Source organism: Pan troglodytes, chromosome 3 (assembly GCF_028858775.2).
Source record: "Pan troglodytes isolate AG18354 chromosome 3, NHGRI_mPanTro3-v2.0_pri, whole genome shotgun sequence".
In the NCBI taxonomy this organism is placed as follows: domain Eukaryota; kingdom Metazoa; phylum Chordata; class Mammalia; order Primates; family Hominidae; genus Pan; species Pan troglodytes.
Window position 1 is genome coordinate 12,154,779 of NC_072401.2, and position 24,522 is coordinate 12,179,300.

The window sequence follows — 24,522 nt, forward strand, 5'->3', positions numbered from 1 at the left end:
GTATATATATATACACATATATATATATATACACACACATATATATATATATATATATGTATTTGCCACACTTTAGTTTCTAAAGCTTTATTTTTGGTCATTGTAAGAAACAGCATTGGCTGAGTGTGGTATGTTCTCATCTTCATAACAATTCTGTAGGTTAGGTCAGTTTCTTAGAAATTAGAAAACAGGCTCAGAGAGAGATGACTTAAGTTGCTGAAGGCCATTTGGCAGGAGAGTGGCAGAGCAGGCATTGCGATGATGCTTCCTTGTTTCAAGACTTGTGTTGTTTTCATTACACACTATTTCCTCAGGGCTCTGTGGTTAGGCACAGTTTGCAGAAGGGCACTTCCTAATGGAAGCTCCCAAACGACCCTGTGTGCCACTGTGTGGAGTTGAATGAACCTGTGTGATGGATAGAATCTTCAGATAGGTTGAAGAAGTTAAAATACGAACTCCTCAGACACATTCCACCAAATAGTATTTGGCAACAAGCACTGGGAATGCAAATTTTCTGTGCACATAACCCACACATTTGCAATGATTGGTCAATGATGTTACGTACAGACATAGCAGAACTATCATTAGATTTGAATGTAGAATGCCTGGAGTTTTGCTCTGGCTCTGTTATTAGCTGGGTATTTTAAAGCAAAGCAGTTCATCTCTCTAGGCCTTAACATCTGCTTTTGTAAAATGAGGAAAAAATCATTTCATTGTGAGAATAGCATGTCAAATATTTGAAAGCACTTTACAACCTATGATAAGGTATAAATGAGGCTTTAGTCTTCCTGAAAAGTCAGATGTAGGATAAACTTTCACTTATTGAATCACATTTTCCTCCAATAAGTTCCATCATTTCAATGAGGTGTTCAAAAGGGGAAAAATATCTGGGATTTAACATGGAATAAGAATAACATTTAAGAATGGCTTAATACTGGATTCAGAAAGGATTTATCTGTTACGGTTCCATAGTTTCTGTGCCTGCCATTTTCCTTCAATACTCTAGCAAAGAATTAATGACACTCAAAATCAATCCACTTGCACTTTGTACATATTTTAAATATCCATTAAAACAAATAGAACCAAGTCAATAAATATTTTTCTTAATACTGCTACCAACTGCAGTTTCATTAGCTATAGTCACACTTAACCTTCAAATAGCAGGCCCGGGGGCTCCTAATTTCTTAGTCAATCTTGGCAAAGCCTGACATTATATAGGAGGCTTGGCTAAGTGTGATTCACAGTTGATTATTGGTTCAAATCCAGAGATTGTAACATTAAATTTCGTACTATAACTCCAAGTGCCTATGGGTAAGCCTCCTGTCTACCTTTCTGAGCACAGCCTACTTCCCTGTACCCCTTCAAATGTACTTTCTCCATCTCTTGAATTTCTTGATTATCTTTTCAGGTTTTGCCTGAATATAAATTCCTTGTCTATTACCCAGACCTTGAATCTAGGTCTCATTACCTCCATTTCTTTGGCACTTCATACCACTACTTGTAACCTCTGGCATTACCTTGCAATACCAGTGGAATCCTTTTCCAAATTAGACAGGCCACCTTGAGCAAGAATCAGCCTTATCTTGAAAACAAGACTTCTCAGATTCTCCCTGATCTGTATCTTCTTTTCTAATTCTTCTGGACTACATTATGACCTGGATCCCATCTCTTCTCATTTATTCAAGTTTTTCACTTCAGCAATTCTTTCCTTTCCTGTGTCATCACTGTTGTTTTCTTTCTGTTAGATCATTCACATCAACATACCAGCATTCAGTATTATCATAAAATAACAGGACAAAATCTTTGGTTTCATATGCCTTCTGGCTCCTGTCCCATTCCACTGTTTGTTTACAGTAAAGCTCTTTAAAAAGTGTTTTCTTTACTCACTCTTCATTTACATGTCTCCTTTTTCCTGAACCCATTATTAACCCACCAAATCTTGAAAATGTTCTTGTCTGTCACCTAGTGCCTTGTCTATTACTAAGTCCAGTGGCTAATATTCTCCTTGCATACCCTATCAGCAGCATAACACAGTGGTCTATCTCATTTTAGACTATATTCCTTTTTTAGCTTTCCAGATACCACTGTCAATTCTCTTTGTACCTTACTTTTCCTCCTCACTTTCCTCTACTAGTCTATTTTCATTTCTTCACTCTCTACACACAAGATTGCCAATGGGGTTAGACCTGGTTTCTCCTTCTCTCTTTCTCTTTCTTTATCTCTCTCCACCCTGTCAGATTTATTGTGATGCCACTGTAATGCCATTTCTAGTCAGAATAAAACTCACCTTTTCTTGATGTTTGGTTTACAACATTTGACAAACACACACATTCATGTACTCACCACTACAAAGGAGATGTAGAACCCTAAAAAGTTCTTGAATGATCTATCAGAGTCATTCCCCTTCATCTCTGCAAGTCCATTGCAGTAACCGATGTATTTTTATATGTCCATCGTTTTCATTCTCCAGGATGTCATGTAATCAGAATCATCAGGACCATATTGTAGCTCTAAATCTGGCTTCTGTTTAATGCAGTGCATTTGAGATGCATCCATTTTTTTTTCATGTATTCTTTGCTTGCTAAATCCGATTACCTTATATGGATTTACCATATTCTGTTTATTCCCTACTTGATAGATATCTGGGTTGTGTCTGGTTTTTGGCAATTATAAATGAGCACTTTCACATACATTATTTGTTTTTGTTTGAACATATATTTTTATTTTTCCCTGATAAATACTTAAATGCAGTAGAATTAATAGGGGATATTATACATCTGTGTCCATAAGAAAATACCAAACTGTTTTCCTAAGTTGTTATACCATTTTTCATTCTCACTAACCATGAGAGTTCATGTTGCTTTATATTTTTATATTATACCATTTTTGCATTCTCACTAGCCATGAATGAGAGCTCGTGTTGCTTTAAATCAGCTTGGTATTGCCAATTTATTTCATATATTAGAATTGACTTTAAATATTAGAATTGGTATATTGTGCTAACCCAAAGTTATACAAGTTATACAGATGATATTCTTTTTTTCTAAGTGTTTTATAGTTTAAAGTTATATATTTATATCTATGATTAATTTTGAGTTTATTTTTTATATGGTGTGATCTATGAGTAGAGGACTTGTTTTGCCCTATTTTTTGTTTGTCTGTTTGTTTGAGACAGAGACTCGCTCTGTCGCCCAGGCTGGAGTGCAATGGTGCGATCCCGGCTCACTGCAACCTCCGCCTCCCAGGTTCAAGCGATTCTCCGGCCTCAGCCTCCTGAGTAGCTGGGATTACAGGCATGCTCCATCACGGCTGGCTAATTTTTGTATTTTTAGTAAAGACAGAGTTTCACCATGTTGGTCAGGCTTAATGCACAGTTGCTCCAGCCTTATTTATTGAAAAGTCTAACAATTTTCCACTATATTGTCTTGTATTTGTTGAAAATAAATTGACCAGATATAAGTAGGTCAATTGAATCCCATTGATCGTACATTTAGTCTTTAATTCAGAGCTTAGCAAAACCTACCCCATTGCCTCTTTTTATGTGATCCAAAATTTAAAAATTTCTTTTACATTTTTAAATAATAAGAAAATCAAAAGGTGAATAATATTTTATGACACTTGAAAATTGTGTGAAATTCAAACTTTAGTTTCTATAAAGTTTGATTAGAACATACTCATGCTTATTGGTTTATATATTGTTTATGGGTGCTTTCACATTAAATAGCACTAGAATTGTGACAGAAAACCTATGGCCCACATAGCTAAAATATTTACTCTCTGGTATATCAATAAAATATTTACCAACTCCTATTTTCAATGATACCACACATTCTTTTTTTTTTTTTCTTTATCTTGAGACAGAGTCTTGTTCTGTCACCCAGGCTGGAGTGAGGTGGTGCAATCTTGGCTCACTGCAAACTCTGCCTCCCGGGTTCAAGCGATTCTCCTGCCTCAGCCTCCTGCGTAGCTGGGATTACAGGCGCCGGCCACCATGCCCAGCTAATTTATGTCATTTTAGTAGAGATGGGGTTTTGCCATCTTGGCCAAGCTGGTCTTGAACTCCTGACCTCAGGTGATCCGCTCGCCTTGGCCTCCCACAGTGCTGGGATTACAGGCATGAACCACCACACGTGGTCCACATTCTTGATTGCTGTAACTTTACAATCAGTTTTTGAAATCCAGTAGTGTGAGTTCTCTGTCTTTGTTCTTTATCAGAGTTGTTTTAACTATTTTACTTTTATTTTCCGTATAAATTAAAGTTAGTCAATTAAATATGTATATTTAATTGACATTTATATAAATTTATATAGTTATATATAAATTTATTTATATATCAGTGGGAATTTTGATTTTGAATGTGCTGAATCTGTGGATCAATTTGGGTAGACTGACATCTGAACAATATCGAATCTTTCAACCCATGAGCATGGTGTATTTCTCTATTTCCTTAGATCAACATTGTTTACTTTCATTAGCATTTGTACTTCTCAGTACAAATGTAAATCTTATATATATTTTCATTAAGTTTTTCCTAATAAGAGCTGATGCTTTGATGCTATTGTAAATAGTGCTGTTTTGTAAATTTCAATTTTCATTTGATCACTGCTAGTATAGAGAAATACAATTGATTTTTCTATATTAATTTGTTATCCTATGACCTTGCTAAAATCATTTATTACTGCCAGTAGCTTTTTTTGTAGATTCTTTGGGATTTTCTATGTAGACAAACATTTTGTCTGCAAAGAGAAATAGGATAATTTATTTCTTTTCATTTGGTATGGCTTTTATCTTTTTTTTTTCTTTTTTAATTTTTTACTTTAAGTTGCGGGATACATGTGCAGAACATGCAGGTTTGTTACATAGGTATATATGTGCTGTGGTTGCTTGTGGCACCTATCAACCCATCACCTAGGTTTTAAGCCCTGCATGCATTAGCTATTTGTCCTGATGCTCTCCTCCCTCTCCCCCCATCCCCCAACAGGCCCTGGTGTGTGTTATTCCCCTTACTGTGTCCATGTGTTCTCATTGTTCAACTACCACTGATGAGTGAGAACATACAGTGTTTGGCTTTCTGTTCCTGTGTTAGTTTGCTGAGGATGATGGCCTCCAGCTTCATCCACGTCCCTGCAAAGGACATGTTCTCCTTCCTTTTTATGGCTGTATAGTATTCCATGATGTATATGTACCATAGTGTCTTTATCCAGTCTATCATGGATGGGCATTTGAATTGTTTCTGTGTCTTTGCTATTGTAAATAGTGCTGTGATAAACATACGTGTGCATGTGTCTTTATAGTAGAATGATTTATATTGGGTATATACCCAGTATTGAGATTACTGCATCAAATGGTATTTCTGGTTCTAGATTCTTGAGGAATCGTCACACTGTCTTCCACAATGGTTGAACTAATTTATATTCCCACCAGCAGTCTAAAAACATTTCCCGTTTCTCCACAGCCTCGCCAGCAACTATAGTTTCTTGACTTTTTAATAATCACCATTCTGACTGGCATGAGATGGTATCTCATTGTGGTTTTGATTTGCATTTCTCTAATGATCAGTGATGTTGAGCTTTTTTTCATATGTTTTTGACAACATAAATGTCTTTTTTTATTTTTGAGAAGTGTCTGTTCATGTCCTTTGCCCACTTTTTGATGGGGTTGTTTTTTTTCTTGTAAATTTGTTTAAGTTCCTTGTAGATTCTGGATATTAGACCTTTTCAGATGGGTAGATGGCAAAAATTTTCTCTCATTCTGTAGGTTTCCTATTCACTCTGATGCTAGTTTATTTTGCTGTGCAGAAGCTCTTTAGCTTAATTACATCCCATTTGTCTATTTTGGCTTTTGTTGCAATTGCTTTTGGTGTTTCCATCATGAATTCTTTGCCCATGCCTATGTCCTGAATGGTATTGCCCAGATTTTCTTCTAGGGGTTTTATGGTTTTGGGTTTTACATTGTCTTTAATCCATCTGGAGTTAATTTTTCCTTAAGGAGTAAAGAAGGGGTCCAGTTTCAGTTTTCTGCATATGGCTAGTCAGTTTTCCCAGAACCATGTACTGAATAGGAGATCCTTTCCCCATTGCTTGCTTTTGTCAGGTTTGTGAAAGACCAGATGGTTGCAGATGTGTGGTGTTATTTCTGAGGTCTCTGTTTTGTTCCATTGGTCTGCATGTCCAACTGTAGCCATGTAGTATAGTTTGAAGTCAGGTATCATGATGCCTTCAGCTTTGTTCTTTTTGCTTAGAATTATCTTGGCTATATGAGCTCCTTCTTGGTTCCATATGAATTTTAAAGTAGTTTTTTCTAATACTGTGAAGAATGTCAAAGGTAGTTTGATGAGAACAATGTTGAATGTATAAATTACTTTGGGCAGTATGGCCATTTTCATGATATTGAATCTTCCCATCCATGAGGATGGAATGTTTTTCTATTTGTTTGTGTCTTCTCTTATTTCCTTGAGCAGTGGTTTGTAGTTCTCTTTGAAGAGGTCCTTTACGTCCTTTGCTGGAAGTATTCCTAGGTATTTTATTCCCGTTGCAGCAATTTTGAGTGGGAGCTTCTTCATGATTTGGCTCCTTTTGAATTATTTCATTTGGTAAAAACATCAGTAGGATGTTGAATAGGAATTGAGAGACCAGTCATCCTTATACTGTTTCAGTGTTACAGGGAAAACAGTCAGTCTTTCACATTAAGAATGTTCTTAGCTAGAGAGTTTGTAGGTGCTTTTCATCAGATTGATAAAGGTTGCTTAATATCTAGTTTTCTGGAGGCTTTTAACATAAATGGATGTTGAATTTTATGAAATATTTTGCCTATTTCTTGAGATCATATTTTATATATAGTCTTAATATGAAAAATTACATTGATTATCAAGTGTTAAAACAAACTTACATTTCTTGGTAAAACCAACTTGGTCATAAGTTTTATCAGATTTAAGGTCTGTGTTGATGTTAATGAGGGAGGGTATAATGAGGCATGGCTGATGCCCACTTCAGGGCATGGCCTGAACCAGTATTTCAGGTTAAATTTTAGTGTCCTGACTGAGGAGGAAGTTCATTCAAATGGTTGGGGAGCCTTAGAATTTTATTTTTGGTTTGCACTTTTCAAACACTCCTCTCCTCCAATCACATCATTTCTGAACTTCTTCTTTTGATTAATGGTTTCTTTCAAAGCTTCTATTATTTTCTCAATTTCTTTAAGTGGCTTTAAAATAGTTTGCAGATAAAAATCTGTTTTATAGACATATATTCTGGCAGAATTTCATTGTCTGTACAGACTTTGTTCTGCTCCTTGTATTTTCTTTTTCTTACAATTACTTCATATAGAATTCTTTTATGTTTCTCATTTTACATAAAATTACTTTTCCAGTACTTTTTAAAGGAAGACAGTGGGATAGAATAGCTGTTTTAAGGTTCACTGCCCTAGAGCATCTTCTTTTGCTGTTATTTTTGTTGTTTATATTTTGATATAATAAAAAATGGCTTTATACTTTCTGATGGTATCTTCCAATATTTTGGGGGTATTCTCTTTTCTTTGTCCCTATTTGGCCTGTTTTGCTCAATTTGTATTCTTCCTTCAGCAATTATTTCTTAGCATATGGCTTTCTTCTATTATGGAGCTTCAAGTCATTAGTTTAGAGTATACACAGGTCTCAGACCACTCCAACGCATTACTGTAGAACCCTTACTTCACCCCTATGTTGAAGTCTATGGAGCACACTCCCCGTATTGGTTACCGTACTCAGACTTCCCAATGATTGCTTTTGGTGACTCAGTGAAGCACTGTTTAAATTCCTCTTCAGGAATGAAAGATTTATTCTTTCAGCTGCTGAAAGTATTGCTAAAAGATGGGCCTCCATCTGTTAGGACTGACTGTGGGGATTGCCACAGCTAAAATAATCTTACTCACCCAAGGTCATAAAGCTTTGTAGGATTAGCTCATACTTAATGGCTAATCAATGTGGAAAAATAATAACGTCCAGGCAACCTTGCCCAATCTTAGAACAAATCTAATTATCCATTCCAACTCCAGAGCTCCCAGGAGATTTGCTGAAGCCCTCTTTAGAACTGTATTACAGCTCCACTCCCTCTGCCCAGTGCTACTTCTCTTCCCTCCCTTCCACAGGCATGGATCCCAAAAGCACTTCCTAAAGAAGCCTGTTATGCAAATATCCCCTCATTGTCTTTTTTTCCTGGTAATGCAAACTGCAACAATACCTGTGGCAATTTTGCAGCTCTTCTCTTTTGAAGCTTCCAGGTGCCCCATTTTTCTCTCTTCTTTCTATGACACAGATGCTGGTGTCACATGAGTCTCTTTCTACCACACAGATGCTGTGTTGCATGAGTCTCACAGCTGTTGGTTGTTTGTCCACACCTGCTTACATTTTGGGGATTTATGGGGCTATCCAATCACTCAGTTTTATTGAAAGTTGTCCATTCGTGTTTGTTTAGGTATTTTAGTTGCTTTCTTTGTTTTATTTGCGGATGGGGAGATTTAGATTCTGGGCCGTCTAAAAACTATATTGCCTCTACTGCTATTTTTTTCCACAGCATTATTTCTCACTGAACAATACTTTTGAAAGTATGTTTATAAAAAGAAGGGTGAAAATGAGGTGATGTCCTCAAGAGGAAGCAGACTTAGAAGACATTTTTGGGTTAAGGAATAGCCATTAACTATATTCCTTACTTAATGCTGGATTTGGTGCTAAGGAGATATAGAAATATCACTGAATATGCAATCATAAGACCTGAGTTCATGTTCTGGTTTTGCTAGGTGACTTATAACCCAATTAGCAAATTGCTAATTCCAATTAAATATACATTTCACTATCTGTGAAACGGAAATATTAATACCATCTTTGCCTCTACCACAGAATTGTGAGGCTAAGAATGCAGTATTTCAAGTGGAAACCCTAAATAAACATGAAATAAGAGGAGCTTTCTGTATGAAAGTCATGTAGGATGTGCACAATTTAACAAATAAAACCACTGATGAAATTGACACAAAGCCAATAAGACAAAACACTAACTGGCATGCATTAATTCCAGCAACATAATTTGTGATGTATTCCAAGTGGGATGAACGAAAATAGTTTGGGATTTTTCAGTTTTACCATCACAGCCTCCAAAAGGTTCAAAGAAACATTTTTTAGAGGTTAGTCTATGAAAAGCATACTTGACTGATGCTGTTGATTTCAGAATGCAAATATATATTTTTTGGCATAAGGAAAGAAGATGAATGAAGAACAAAAACAAAAGAGCCCATTTCTTCTGTAAATCTTTTAGTGATCTTGCAACATTGAGGACTTTTTCTCCTGGGGAGACAGGGTTTCTAGGAGGAAATATAAAAAGAAAAATTAAAAGGAAGGAAAAGTAACGCAAAACAAAATAACCTTAGGGCTCTGAGATATGCCTTCATTTTTGGCTCTGTTTTAGTTCTTAATTGTTGTTTATTTCTTTTTTTTCACAGTCAATTTTCTGAGAAAAGACAGAGCTTTTTACAATGTAGGCACTCAGTCTCGATCAATATTTATTGTAGCATGTGTGGTTGCAAACATTCTTGCATAGCAATTTTGCAAATTATTTTTTAAAATAACCCATGGTTAGGTAACCAAAGGCAGGATTTTGAGGCAAAATAAATAATTTTACTAAGGAATATTGGTGAAAATCACACAAAATAACCCCTCCAAATCATGAGGTTTGATACTATAGAACCACATATGACTTCTGGTCATTATTTGGAACTATGAAGATTGAATGAATAGTCGACTTTGAGGATTTTTTATATATAATATTACCCAGAAACATTGTTTTCTTATACTAGAACTATTGCATTTACTCAGCAGGATCATCAATGCATAGCACAGTAGATATAACCTAACAAGGTGTCACACGTAGCTAAGGCTACTGTAATTGGGACTAAGGCATAAGGGTTCAAGTACAGAAACAATAATATGTGTGGCTTGTTGGAAATACTGTGCCTATATAACAAAAAACAAAAGTGGGCCAGGCGCTGGTGGCTCACGCCTGTAATCCCAGCACTTTGGGAGCCCGAGGCGGGTGGATCACGAGGTCAAGAAATCGAGACTATCCTGGCCAAAATTGTGAAACCCTGTCTCTACTAAAAATACAAAAAAATTAGCTGGGTGTGGTGGCACGCACCTGTAGTCCCAGTTACTCAGGTGGCTGAGGCAGGAGAATCACTTGAAGCCAGGAGGTGGAGGTTGCAGTGAGCCGAGATCACGCCACTGTACTCCAGCCTGGGTGACACTGTGAGACTCTATATAAGAAAAAAAAAAAAAAAAAAGAAAGTGACTATCCCCATAAAAATCATAGAGAGAAGCAAGATATCACTCAGAGGAAGATAGAGCAGCCATGGTAATGCCTAAAGGGCTCTTTTTACTGCCCCTTTTTCTCATTTCCAAGAACACCAAAAGTCGGTGATGGGCTACAAAGTAAGAGAAATAATCTAGAACATAGAAGTGAGGACATGCTACAGAATTAATCTAACTAAGTCAATAGGCTCAAAAGACTTTCATATGATCCTCAGTGGAGAAGTAGAGGAAAAATAAGGTCCCAAGAAAAGGAAACTCTTCAGCAAAAAATTAAAAACATAGCTTAGCTTTAGATGATTTTGAGTTCAAGTGTCTAGTCTGTGACAGATAAATTATGTATCTGATATTTATTTTAAAGTCTTGAAGTTGATATCAGAGAAACATTGGCAATGATTAGCTAAGAATTCTGGGGAAACAGGTTCTTGAAGACTTGGTGAACAAATTTTTTTTTTAAAATTTTTAAAAAGGAGACCACACAGATATCAAATATTCAGTGCTAGTGATTTGAAACAAGTATTTAGCACAATGCTTATCACAAAATAAATGAGAAATAAAAATTTATTGAATTATTAAACAAATCAATACCTGATAAAAGGCAGGAGCCATTAAAACACAGCACTGGTTCATAGAGAAACTAAACCTACTAGAATTCTTGACAGGTATTTTAGACTCAGAAATAGATACACGTTTTTTAACCTGGATTTAAGAAGGCATTTCCAAAAAATCTCATGAGTCCATCATGCTCAAGATCTAGAATTGGTTTCATGGGGGATTGCATAAATCATAAGGTAAGAATTAATGAATCAATGTAAAATTGACAGAGTTCCCTAGTAATGCATCTGATGGTCTTGTCTTTAACCCTGCAGTATTCAACATTTTAATTAAACCCAGAAATGGTTATAGGAACATAGATAGTCACTGATGTCATGCAACAAGTACTATTAAGTATCCCGCATGATAGAATCAAGATTCTCCAAGGTCCTGATGGTGACTTTCAAGCTAACAAAAAGAAAAAGAAATCATTCACATTTAATTTTTTTAATGTAAATAAGAATTCCTGAGGTTAAGTTGGATCTCTTCATGCTCCTATATCTTATCTGCCTCCTTCAGATGCCCAAGAAATGGAGCATAAACATAAGGAAAACTTGGACCTGTGTGTACTTCTCATTAATACATAAAATATGATCTGTTCTTGGTCACTGTTTTCAGGCTCACATTGAATTTTTCTTTGTGTTAAGGAATATGGAATAGTCCTCTTCTATTTCCTCCTTTTTCTTTTTCTTTTTAAATTGACACATTTTTATCGTACTTAAAATACGAGGTAAAATTTGATGTTTTGATACATATATAATGATTCAATTAGGATAGTTAGTGTACCTATCACCTCATTCATTGTTGTTTGTGGTAAGAACATTCAAAAATTTCTCTTCTAGCTATTTTGTAATGTAAAACACTTCACTCTTAACAATAGTCACCCTACTGTGCTGCAGACCACCAGAAATGATTCGTCCTAATAGGAGCTTTGTACCTGTTGAACAGCCGTTCCCCGTTCTTCTTCCTCTGCCCCACTTCCCCATCTCTAGTAATCACTGTTCTGCATTCTGCTTCTTTGATTTCAGACTAAAAAACTTTTATTTTAGATTCCACATATGAGTGAGATGAGGTATTTGCCTTTCAGTGCCTAGCTTTTTTTCACTCAGATGGTATCTTCCGGATTCATTCATGTTGTTGCGTTACAGAATTTCCTTGCTTTATATGGCTAAAGTAGTCCATTGAGTATATATACCACTTTTTCTTTATCCATGCATCCATTGTTGAACACTTAGGTTGATTCTATATCTTGGCCACTCTAAATAGTGCTGAAATAAACTTTTTTATTTTTAATACTTGAGGGTACATAGTAGGTGTATATATTTATGTGGTACATGAGATATATTTATACAGGCATGCAAGGTATAATAATCATCTAAGGGTAAATGAGATATCCATGACATCAAGCATTTATCCTTTGTGTTACAAAAAAAATCCAATTATACACTTTTATCTATTCTGAAATGTACAATAAATTATTATTGACTGTAGTCACCCTGGTGTGCTATCAAATATTAGATCTTGTTAATTCTATTCAACTATATTTTTGTACCCATTAACCACCTCCACTTCCCCCAATCCCCTACAAACACTACCGTTCCCAACCTTGGGTAACCATCATTCTACTCTCCATCTCCATGGGTTTGTTTTGATTTTTAGCTTCCATAAACAAATGAGAACATGTGAAGTTTGTCTTTCTGTTCCTGGCTTATTTCACTTAACATAACGTCCTCCTGTTCTATGCGTGTTGTCTCAAATGACAGGAATTCATTTTATTTTTAATGGCTGAATAGTAGTCCATTGTTTCTATGTACCACATTTGTTATCTATTACTTCTGTATTTATTTTTCAGATTATTCAGTGTTGGCCTGTAGAAATGCTATTGATTTTTGTATGTTGATTTTGTATTCTGCAACTTTACTTAATTTGTTTATCTGTTCTAACAGGTTTTTTTGGTAGAGTCTTAAGTTTTCCCACATGTAAGATTACATCATCTGGCCAGGCGTGGTGGCTCACACCTATAATTCCAGCACTTTGGAGGCTGAGGCAGGTGGATCATGAGGTCAGGAGTTCACGACCAGCCTACCCATGGGCAGGGCCTGCTGAAACCCAGAGCCCACTTGTTGGGATGGGTTATTCGCTTCTGGCTAGGGCTTGTCTAAATTCTCCCTCAATGGAAGCCAGCTGTGTCCTTCCCTGTGTTTCCTTCTACTGTGACAGGGCAGCACAGTGTTCCAATGGAAACTACCATAATCACTGCCCTCTCCCTTCTCCAGGTGAATAGATTCTCTCTCCACACCACATGGCTGCTGCCACGGAATGCGGATGGGGCGACATAGGTGATTCAAGACTGTCTTTCCTACCCTCTTCAGTGCCTTTTTTCTTAATATAATGTTAAAACCAGGTACTGTGATGGCTCACCTGAATTTTATTCCTTATGAAGGTATTTATTTGTGTGTGTAAATAGTTGTCAAATTTGGTATTCCTGCAGTGGAGACAATTGCTGAAGGCTTCTATTCAGCCATCATGCTCCACCTCCAGCTGCTTTCATTTTGAATTTACACACAGTAATGGGATTGCTTCATCATATGGTAGTTCTATTTTTAATTTTTTGAGGAACCTTCATGCTGTATTCCATAATGGTTATACTAGTTTATAATCCCACCAACAATATGTAAATGCATCCTTTTCTCTACATCCTTGCCAACACATGGTTTCTTTTGTCTTTTTGATCGTAACCATTCTACCTGGAGTTAGGTAATATCTCGTTGTGGTTTTGATTTGCAATTCTGTGATGATTTGTGATGGTAATCTTTTTTTTTATACACCTTTGGCCATTTGTATGTCTCCTTTTGGGAAATGCCTATTAAGATATATTGGCCATATTTTAATTGACTTATTCTTTTTGCTGTTGAGTTTTTTAAGTTTTGTACATATTCAGAAAATTAACCCTTTGTCAGTTTTATAGTTTGAAAGATATTTTTTTCTATTCTATAGGTTCTCTTTCCTCTGTTGTTTCCTTTGCTGTATAAAATATCTTTAGTTTGATATAATCCCATTTGTTTAATTTTGTTTTTGTTGCCTTCCTTTTCATGTAAAATTTTAAAATTCTTTCCCAGTCCAATATTGTGAAACATTTCCCCTGTGATTTTTTTCTAGGACTTCTATAATTTCATGTCTTATAGTTAAGTCCTTAATTCATTTTTAATTGCTTTTTGTATGTAGTCAGAGGTAGGAGGCTAGTCTCATTATTCTGCATGTGTATATCCAATTTTCCCAGCACTACTTATTGAAAACACTATCTTGTCTTCAATATGTGTTCTTGGCTCCTTTGGCAAATATTAGTTGGCTATAGGTGCGTTCATTTATTTCCAGGCTCATTCATTTATTTCCAGGCTGTCTATTGTATTCCATTGGTCTATGTGTCTGTATTTATGTCAGTACCCTGCTGCTTGGGTTACTGTAGTTTTGTAATATATTTGGAAGTCAGAGGTATGATATCTGTAGCTTTTTTCTTTTTGCTCAGGATTGCTTTGGCAATTCAGGTTCTTTTGTGTTTCTAAATGAATTTTTGTATAGTATTTTATATGTCTGCAAAAAATGCTATTGGTATTTTAATACACATTGTGTTAAATCTGTAGATTACTTTGGGTAATATGGTCATGTTAACAATGTTTTTCAATCCATAAACATGGGATTTTTCATTTATTTGTATTCTCCTTAATTTCTATTATCAATGTTTTATATTTCTCCATGCACAGATCTTTCATCCCTTTATTTAAATTTATTCCTAAGTATCTTTGGGTTTTTTATAGTTATTGTAAACGGATTCGGTTTCTTGATTTATTTTTCACATAGTTCACTATTAACATATAAAAACACTACTGATTTTCTGTGTAGATTTTGTATCTTGCGATTTTGCTGAATTTATTTATTAGTTCTAACAGTTTTTTGGTGGAATCTTTAGGATTTTGTATATATTAGATTATGTTATCTACAAATGATAATTTGATATTCTCCTTTCCAATTTGGATGCTCTTTATTACTTTCTCTTGCTTAATTGCTCTAAATTCTAGTACTATATGAAATAGAAGTCATATAGCTGAACACCTTTGTCTTGTTCCTAATGCTACAGGAAAAGCCTTCTGCTTTTTCCTATTCATTGTAATGTTATATGGGAGTTTGCCATCTATAGCCTTAATTTTGTTGAGGTACATATCTTTCATACCTAGTTTGTTGAGAGTTTTTATCATAAAGCAATGTTGAATTTTGTCAAATACCTCTCTGCATCTATTACAACGATCATAAGATTTTGTCTTTTTATCTATTAATGTGATGTATTTCATTTCTTAATTTGCATATGTTGAACCATTGTTGTATCTTTGGTATCAGTCCTACTTCATTATAGTGAAAGCTGTTTTTAACATGTTACTTAATTTGATTTGCTAGTATCTTGTTGATAAATTTTACATCTGTGTTTATCACGGTTACCATCTGTAGTTTTCCTTCTCTGTGTATACCTGTCCAGTTTTGGAGGCGGAGTATTGCTGGCCTTGTAAAGCGAGTTTGGAAGTCTCTCCTTCTCTTCAATTTTATGGAATAATTTAATAAGGATTGATATTAGTTCTTTAAATGTTTGGTAGAATTCAGCAGTGGAGCCATCCAGGTCCTGTGCTTTTCTTTGATGAAAGATTTTTAAATTAGTGATTCAGTTGTCTCAATCATTATTGGTCTATTCACATTTTTTATTTCTTTATAATTTAATCTTGGTAGGTTTTATGTATCCAGAAATATATTCATCCCTTGTATGACATCAAATTTGTTGGTGTATAGTAGTAGATAATTGTCTTTTATAGTCCTTTGTATTTCTGTGATATCCATCAGAATGTCTTCTTTTTCACCTCTGATTTTAATTCTTTGCATCTTTATTTCTTTATTTATTTATTTATAGTTAGTCTAGCTAAAGGTTTGTTAATTTTGTTTATCTTTTAAAAAATCGACTTTTCATTTTATTAATATTCTGGGTTTTTTTCCTCATCTCTGTTTTGTCTATTTCTGCCCTGAGCTTTATTATTTTCTTACTTCGACTCATTTGGGGTTTAGTTTGTTCTTGTTTTTCTAGTTTCTTGTGGTGCATCTTTAGGCTATTTATTAAAGTTCTTTTAAAAATTTTGTTTCTTTTTTTGAGAATGAGTCTCGCTCTGTCACCCAGGCTGGAGTCCAGTGGCACAATCTTGGCTCGCTGCAACCTCCACCTCCCAGGTTCAAGCGATTCTCCTGCCTCAGCCTCCTGAGTAGCTGGGACTACATGTGCGTGCCACCTCACCCAGCTAATTTTTTTGTATTTTAAGTAGCGACAGGGTTTCACCGTGTTAGCCAGAATGGTCTCAATCTCCTGACCTCATGATCCGCCCGCCTCAGCCTCCAAAAGTGCTGGGATTACAGGTGCGAGTATTTTTGATGTAGGTGTTTATTGCTACAGACATCTTTTTTAGAATATTTTTTGGCTCGTAGGTGTTGAGATAACATGGTTTTGTTCTCTTTTGTTTAAAGAATTATTTTAAAATTTCCCTTTAATTTCTTCACTGACCCATTGGTTATTTAAGAGCATGTTGTTTCATTTCCAGGTATTTGTGTGAAAGTTTCCAAAGTTTTTTGTTGTTGTTCATTTCTAGTTTTATAATATTGTGGTTAAAAAAACACTTGATTTGATTTTTATCTTCTTAAATTTGCAATACTTCTTCTGTGGCCTAGCATATCATTTATCTTGAAGAATATTGTTTGTATAGTTGAAAAGAATACATATACTGAAGCTGCTGGATGGCGTGTTTTGTAAATATTTGTTAGATTCATTTGGTGCAGTTAAAGTCTGATGTTTGTTAACTTTTTTTGTCCATTGTAGAAAGTTGGGTATTGAAATTTCTTATTATTATTGTGTTATAGTCTATCCCTCCCTTTAGATCTAATAATATTTGTTTTATATAGTTCGGTGCACCAGTGTTGGGTGTGTGTGTATATATATATATATACATATATGTGTATATATATACATAGATATATGTATACACACCTGTTATTTTTGTTGTTGTTGAGTTGCTCCTTTTATCACTATACAATGACTTGCTTTGTCTCATTTAAATTTTTTATTTAAAGTCTATTTTATCTGAAATGAGTATGGCTACTTCCTTTGCTTTTTGGTTTCCATTTGCATGGAGTATCTTTTCTTATTCCTTCACTTTCAGTCTGTTTGTCTTTAATAGAGAGAGGAGTCTCTTATAAGCAGCATATAGTAAGGTCTTTAAGAAATTATTCACCACTCTGTCTCTTTTGGTTGGGAAATTTTATCCATTTACATTCAGGTTTATTGTTGATAAGTAGAGAAATATTCCTCTCATTTTGTTAATTGTTTTCTGGTTGTCTTGTAGATTTTTGTTCCTCTCTTATTCTCTTGCTGTTGGCCTCTCTAATTTGGTGGTTTTCTGTATGCTCAGTTTTGTTTCCTTTCTTTGCTTCATCCATACATCTGCTGTAATTTCTTTCTTTATGCTTAACATGTGGCTAACGTAGAGTCTTGTAGTTATAATAGACTATTGTAAACCTATATGTTGTTGTTTTTACCATTTGACTTTAAATCTTCATACTAGAAGCCTGAAAGATTTACTTAGCACCATAATATCACTGAAAACTTCTGAGTTTGATTTTTGCATTTATTTCTATTGGTATTATATTCATGTGTGTTCATGATAGCAATTACATCTTTACTGAATATAGTACTATTGGCTGGCGTTTTTTTTTCTTTTGGCACTTCTAATATATCACTTTACTCTCTCTTGGCCTATAAGGTTTCTGTTGAGCCCCTATACATGATTTCATGCTTTTCTCTTTAGGTTTTGGAATTATCTCTTTATCTTGTCTTTGACTTTTGGCAGTTTCATTATAATGTGACCTCAAGAGTAACTTTTTGAGTGCTATGTCTTTTCAGACCTTCACTTTTCCTGGATCTGAATGCCCATATTTCCCCAAGACTTAGAAAGTCTTTACCTATTATCTTATTAAACTGGTTTTTCATGCCTTTCTCCCTTTCATCTCCCTCTGACAATTCTATAGCATTAATATTTGTTTGCATAATGTTGTCCTAGAGGTCTTATAGTCTTTTTCATTCTTTTTAAATTGTTATTTTTTTTTCTTTCTGACTGGGCTATTTCAAAAAACTTGTCTTTAACTCTAAAAATTCTTTCTTTTGTTTTATCTAGATTGTTATTGAAATTCTCGATTGTATTTTTTAAATTTCTATTTTTGAATTCTTCAGCTCCAAGACTTTTGTTTATTTTTATATAATACTTATCTCTGTTGCATTTCTCATTCAAATAATGAACTGTTTTCTAATTTCATTGAAATTTTGTTTATGTTCTCTTGTATCTCACTGAGTTTTCTGAAGATCATTATTTTAGAATTGTTTTTCAGGCACTTTGTAAATATCTTTTTCTTTGAGTTCTGTTACTGGAGACTTATTGTGCTCCATTGGAGATGCTATTTTTCCTTCTTTTTCCATGTTTCCTGTGTCTCTATGTTGATATCTATGCATCTAGTGGAAGGGTTGTTTTTTCTAATTTTATGGAGTACATCATAGGTGGGTCCTGTGGGTTCTTTGGGTATGGTGCATTGGCTTTGGTTTCAGTTGGACTCAGTAGTGTGGTCTCCATACAATTTCTTCTATTGTGATCCTCATTGGTGGTGTCTGGGATTGCCTCAATGACTTAAGCTACAGAAGTTCGTGATAGTGGTGACATGTTTTTGCTGGGGATAAGGGCACCAGGTTGGATTTCTAGCCCAGTGTAAGTGGGCATGGAGAGCCAACAGGCTATCTGGTGAGCTCTCTTTGTGGAGCTGGGTCACCACTGGACTGACTGTCAAGCTATGTATACACAAGCAGGCTGGCTAGTTGTGTGGTAGTCTTTCCAGAAAATCAGGGCAAGTGCAGTGGCATGGTTGACTGTTCAACAGCTTCCCTTCTATGCAGATCCACCAGTTTCCTGTGGAAAGGTTGTGGAGGTATTGTATAGATTTAGATGCTAGGATCTCAATAATTCTGTCAGATCCAAGCTGTAGGCAGCCAAGAGCATGGTATTCCAGACATTCACAGAAATGTGATGGAATGACAGCAGGCACTCAAAGCTGAAAACAGTCAGTGGCCCCTGGTCCCCAGAGCAGGATACGCTTTAGTAGTTTGTCCAGTTTCAAGATGGCGCTGTGCCAGATCAGCTTAAGAGTGGAGGCAAAGGGTGCTCAATGTGGGCTCCTTTTCTAAGACAATGCAGCCACAAAACCTCTCAAATACTCTCCAAACTGGATTGGAGGCCTGTGAAGAATGGGAGACCCTCCTGAATAAAAGGAGGAAACAGTAGAGGGTTCTGGGGGAAAAAAAGACACAGATGGAGCAGCAAAAGTTACTGATAGATATCAGAATTCAGTCAAGAACTGAAAAAAACAAACCAAACAAAGTTTGACATAGCAGTAGGGAGAAAGATTTTATTGCTGTGTACAAATGTTTCTCATTCTCTTGGAGACATAAGGGAACAAATTCCACTCTTGTGCCTATTTCATAAAGCACGGAACTTTCAGACTATAGACACAAACTCTTGGCCAGCACTCTCTCTAGTGGTGGACCTATGAACTACCCCTCTGCACTTTTCTCAATTCCATGAAAACGCAGAAGACATCCAGTATTTAATAGTTGTTTATTACATCTGGGGAAAGAGAAATACATCCATAATATATGCATATCCACATATAAAATATAGATGTATTCATATGTATAAAAATCCTTACATATATATTATATATATCATACAAATATATTTATTATATTATATTTATATAATATATCCAATATTTTGGATATATGTGTGTGCATATATCATGCATATATATATATGTATTTCCAATAAAGAAAGTAATTTCCAATAAAGTAAGCATTTCCAATAAAGACAAAATTATATCCATAAGATCCCACCTAATAGGAAGAAGTGGCCCCTGCAGAGAACAAACTTGCAAAAATGTTCAGGGACCCGGAAATCAATGATAAGGGAATGGATCTGGAACAGGCAATGTATAATTTGCTACCTTGAATTCTGATAGTTCACATAAGCAGTCTATGCCTCAGTTTCCTTAACTGATCTATTTGGATTGATCATATGTCCCAGCTTGCCTGGGACAGTTTTGGTTATGCCAATTGTCCCATATAATTATTAAAAATTCTGATTTTACTCTCTAAAGTGTCCCATTTGGGTGATGAATGATATGGTCGCCCTAGTTATGTGATCCAAGGGTACTTTTTATATACTTTCATGGGGAGAAACGATTAAGCATGGAGCAATTGAGGTACAGCCAGGAGTCAAGTGCTTGGTACTCAGTGCATTTTTAAACTAAGGTTTTGTCTGTGGAGCTAATTTCACCAATGATCGTTAAATGTCTCTTTGTATCTTCAACATGTTATGAAGATGAGAGAATGGAGAGAGTATAAGCTCTGGATCTTATCAAATTAATAAAGTTAATACTACCCAGAAAGCAGGAAAACCCTCTTGTATTACGCATTTCTTTGCATTTTCTGGCCTCTTGAAATCCTTAAAAACATTTAAAATCTTTCACAAATAACTGAGAAACATTGACAGTTCCACTATATTATAAAAAGGTATGGAAAAGGACAGAAAGCAATGATAACGAATGCATCATAATTTGGGTTTGGGTTAAGCTGGGCATTCCTACAGCCGCGCATTTTATTTCTATAAAAATACACATATGAAACAACTTTAATGTCACATAACAAGTGATTGGAGGAGTGATTATAGAGCATCCATACAATGCAACATATTGCAGCCACTAAAAATGATAGCATGCAGTTATATTTATTGACATGGAAAAGAGCTCATAGCATACCATCAAGTGAAAAAAGCTATTGCTGACAAGCAGGTGCAATATTATTGTAAATTTATGTACAATTACATAATATATAGTTGTATGTGTTTACATGGTTTAGAAATGTCTAAAGTGTTCATCCACATATTAATAGTGATTATCTCTGGGTGGGGTGATTGCAGAGGACTTTTATTTCCTTTCTATTTTTTAAACAATGAATATGTTTCCTTTTAAAAAACATAAAACATACAATTTACATGAAATTACAAAAGGAATTTCTCTTAAACTATAATTCAGAGGTTGAAATACTTATGCACAGATGATGAGAATAGGCATTGATATACGAAAGCTAAATAGTCAGAAACTACACACAATTAGAGCTCTTTCTACCGTCAGTATCTGAGCCTTCCTGTAGCTCCATTTCTTGTAACTACGCCCTCAACACCACCAAGAAAAAACAGTAGACCCTAAATGTAGCACCACTATTCCTGTGGTGCCAGTCTTTAAAAAGGTGCCAAATGGCCCCGTCCCCTGATTTAATACCTTTGTGCAAACCTGTCCCATCTCATGTGAGCTGGACTTGGCGACTAACTTCAGTCAATAGAATTAAACAGAAATCACATGCGTAAAATAGAAACTAGGTCATAAAAGTAGTATGACATCACCCGGAATCTCTCTATTGCTCTAGTTGTCATGTCAAAAAACCACTTAGACAGACTATGAAGAGATACATAGGGTGAGAAACGGAGGCCTTCAGCCAACAGCTGGGAGAAGCTGAGTCCCGTCAGCAATTCAAAAGACTGCAGCCCCAGCCAAGAGTTTGATGTAACCTCAGGAGAGACCCTGAGCCAGAACCACCTAGGTAAGCCACTCCCGGATTCGTGACCCACAAAATGATGTGGGATAATAGATGTTTGTTGCCACATGCTGGTAAATTTTGGCAAAATCTATTACAGAACATGGATAATCAATACAGTTTTAAACTTATTTGAGAAGTTCTGTCTCAGGAACAAGTAGCTAAGGAACCCTAATCTCAGCCAGCCTTTCCTTCCATGCCAGGCTCACTTGCTTCTGCACTGATAAAAAGATTCCTTGAATCAGCTGTTATGTGGTGTTTTTTTTTTCTTTAATATCAATCATGTTTCTTGTTCTTGGCACTTAGTATCCAAGTCGGATATCTCAAAGACAAGTGACAGTTGTTTTTAGGTTGAAATCTTGCCTGAAATAGGGATTCCAGATGCACTGCTTGTTCTGATCTCTGAGTCCTGACTGTTCTTGCATTTAGTTGGTACTTCCTTAATTTTCTGGGCAGAGACCCATGTACTACCTGGACATCTTCCTTTGGCCAGTGATACCACAGTACACATTTGTAAGCACCATTTCTCTTAAACAGTGCAAGTGGGGGGAGCATTTATTGACTGTCAGTGTTTTAGATATGACTTAATTTAATTATTCAAAATGCTCTGAAAAGAAGTATTTTCATTTTATAGACAAACATTGAAGGTTCAGAAAGGGTAAAAAAAATGTCCTGGATTATGGAGTTCGTAAATGCAAACTCATATTTTTAACTCATACATATTTGACTCGTATACGCATGTACTTAACCCAAATAATGCATGGTCTCCCTAACAAATAGTTCTCTGTGGTAAGCCAAGGGGGAAAAAATCTTTCTGACAGCCTCCTTAGCTGCTTCCCTGAGATCCTTTCACCTGTATATTCATTCCTCTTCAGTGGTCATGATGTGTCTGGAGTTGGTTCCTTCCGGTGGGTTCTTGGTCTCTCTGACTTCAAGAATGAAGCCGAGGACCTTCGCAGTGAGTTTTAAATCTCTTAAAGGTGGGACGGACCCAAAGAGTGAGCAGCAGCGAGATTTATTGTGAAGAGCGGAAGAACAAAGCTTCCACAGCGTGGAAGGGGACCCAAGCAGGTTGCCGCTGGGTCCGCGGCTTCATTCTTGAAGTCAGTGAGACCAAGAACCCACTGGAAGGAACCAACTCCGGACACAATGACAAACTTGACCACAGCAAGGAAAACATTGCTATTATTCACGCCACTGGCAGGTGGGGTCTGGAATTGTTTTGCATGACACTTTCCCGGTAGATGCTCCTCCTGGGCCTATTCTAGTATATCACTATGATACCTGTCTACCAAAGTTTATCCACGTGCAGCTTCTTCCTCAGCTTTACAGTAGGGACTCTGTTCCCCTGCTAGGATGGAAGTCTTCCATGTCCCAATCACCTGATTTAAAACTCTGACAAGCTATATGGCCAAGTCCTTTTCCTGGGTGGGTATTGACCTTGGCTTCCAGACACCTTTCCCCCTTGATTTATTTCCAAGAATGAACAAACAAGAGCAGATCAGGTACAAATAGACACAATCGTAATATTGTCACTGACTGCAGCTTCTGTGTAGTTCTATCCCACACACTGTATTCATTATCCCTTTATCATCTTGGGGTCATTTTCATCGCATTAAACCCCTAAACTAATTGTCCTAAATTTTAGTGTGCATGAGATTCACCTACTCCACTACTTTTTGCTTCTACGAACTTGGAGAAGACAAAGTTCTTATCTAATCCTCAGGTTCTTTTTGTAGTGGTGATTTTTAATGAGAACTATCCTATAATGTGGCTATAAAAATTAAATGAGATAATCCATGGGAAGCACTTGGTATGCCTCAAGACAAATAGCAAATGATAGTGTTCTTTGTTATTAAAAGGCACAGGTGGGGACTTCAGATGCCCATTTTTAATAAGCAACTCTAGCGATTACAACACAAATTGCCATTAGAGCATACTATAAGAATTACTAACAGAATATAACTAAATCTTGTTTGGTTATTTTGATATTATTGATCTTATGCATTCTCTAGTTTCTCTTCTCCTTAACCTTTGCATCTAACTCACCAGGGAATGTTCTCTCTCTTTTCAGAATTTTCCGCTTTATTTCTGAGATGCTAAATAGCTGTGTGTCTCTTGCAAGAGATTTTATTTATTTTTTATTTTTTAAATTTTTTTCAGACTGACAACCTGGCAATAGTGACTGCATGGAAATTGGCCTGCAGCTCTAACCCATATTCCATCAGAGCCCTTTCCTCTAGAGTTAGTCCATAATCTGTATTGGCTGTTGTTTTTTCCATATCCACTCATATAACAAATATTTCAGGATGTAAAGTACATCTTTTTCTGGAATAAGAGCCCAAAGATTATGAGCTACTTGTTAGTCATGGAAATGTCTGTGGTTTAGTATTAAATTTCAAGACAAATAAAAGGCACTTCCATTTTGGTTATGATGGATAATGGATTTTGGAATTATTCTTTGCTTGTACAAACAACAATGGCATGAAAAATGGGACAAATAAATGGAACTAGTTTAGGTCTTGGCAACAGAGATCTCAGAATGCATGTTGTTTTTAAATGTCAGAAACATTCATCATGATAGCCCTTATATTGGAAAATAAAATGTTACAATAATCTTTAAAATTAAAGCAAACATAGTGACTATAATAAAATTGCATTAGAAGCCAATTAAATATTTCTAAAAAATACCCAAAATATTTAGTAATAAATTGGAACAAAGCAATAATCTGTAATAGTATTATTTAAAATTAAACCAATATTAAATACTAAATAATGCAAGATAAAATAATAATTACATATAATTTCCAATAGTATAAAATGACTATAA

At 35.6% G+C, this 24,522-nt stretch overlaps 2 long non-coding RNA genes across 3 annotated transcripts in view; one reads left to right on the forward strand and one right to left on the reverse strand.

Moving 5' to 3' along the window:
- Window positions 1–9,184: 9,184 nt before the first annotated feature.
- Window positions 9,185–21,436, reverse strand: LOC107974194 (uncharacterized). Its single transcript, XR_001716756.2, has 3 exons — window positions 21,380–21,436; window positions 10,158–10,275; window positions 9,185–9,327 (listed from the first exon to the last, which is right to left on the reverse strand). It is a non-coding gene; the product is annotated as an uncharacterized LOC107974194 (long non-coding RNA).
- Window positions 21,437–21,514: 78 nt separating this feature from the next.
- The window catches only part of LOC107974195 (uncharacterized), a 55,546-nt gene continuing 52,538 nt past the window's right edge, over window positions 21,515–24,522 (forward strand). Inside the window, exon 1 of one of the 2 annotated variants that reach the window (XR_001716758.4) lies at window positions 21,515–21,698. This is a non-coding gene — a long non-coding RNA (uncharacterized LOC107974195). The remainder of the gene's footprint in view (window positions 21,699–24,522) is intronic. The other variant, XR_001716759.4, reaches the window with a different exon arrangement.